The sequence below is a fragment of the Theobroma umbraticum genome, unplaced genomic scaffold (assembly GCF_002168275.2).
Source record: "Theobroma umbraticum cultivar Fairchild unplaced genomic scaffold, ASM216827v3 scaffold_60.0, whole genome shotgun sequence".
NCBI classification, from domain to species: domain Eukaryota; kingdom Viridiplantae; phylum Streptophyta; class Magnoliopsida; order Malvales; family Malvaceae; genus Theobroma; species Theobroma umbraticum.
Genome location: NW_018397288.1, coordinates 378,056 through 378,929, shown reverse-complemented (window position 1 = coordinate 378,929; position 874 = coordinate 378,056).

The window sequence follows — 874 nt, the reverse complement described above, 5'->3', positions numbered from 1 at the left end:
CATTTCAACATTATTCTTCCTTGTTTCCATAAAAAAAATTGAGATAAACTCTCCCTATAGATTTAAGGAGCATTTAAACTATTCAAGGATTCCCAAACCCTCAACAGTTCCAACTTAACAACTTCATTTGGCTAGGCAGTGTTTGTATCCTAGCACTATTGTTTCTTGATATTTATTCACACCCACCCTGCTTCACTAAGTCTTTTGTAGATGGTTGCATTGTGAACCCAACCTCCTTTTGTTATTCATTCTTGTTCTATTTTCCTATCCAACTAAAGTTGAATCAGGTAGTACCTTGACATTATATAATACAGGTCCATCAATCTTTTCTACCTAATTAGTCTAATTTGTCACATGGAGAGTAATGTCATTGTACCCAAGCCCATGATTCTAGCTGTTTACCGTATCACTAAGCATGTTCCTTGGTAGATAGTTTGACGAAAACCTTGCCAAATTGAGCTTGTGTAAAAATGAGGATGTGGGACTTAGTTTCATTATTGGTTTCATCTTCAACACCTATTCTCAAAGTAGGATCATGCATTTTCACAAGATTTCTCATGGTATTCCTTACCTCCAGATGACCATTAGTGTCCTCCTGATCAAAGGTCTCCTTTCTAAACACAATGCCAACATGGCTGTTAAAATCCATCGACATTCGATCTTTCAAAAGAATTTCATCAAGAGTTCTTTTAAAGAACTTCTAATCTTGACTCGCCTTCTTTGATTTATCTGCATTATTCTCAGATCCTTGATTAACTTCATCATGGTTTGTGACAATCAAGCCGTTAATAACAATGTTTTGGAACCTCTTACGCAACGGAGCAACTAGAAAAAGACAAAATTGATTAGGAATCTCAACACCCCCTTCATCAAC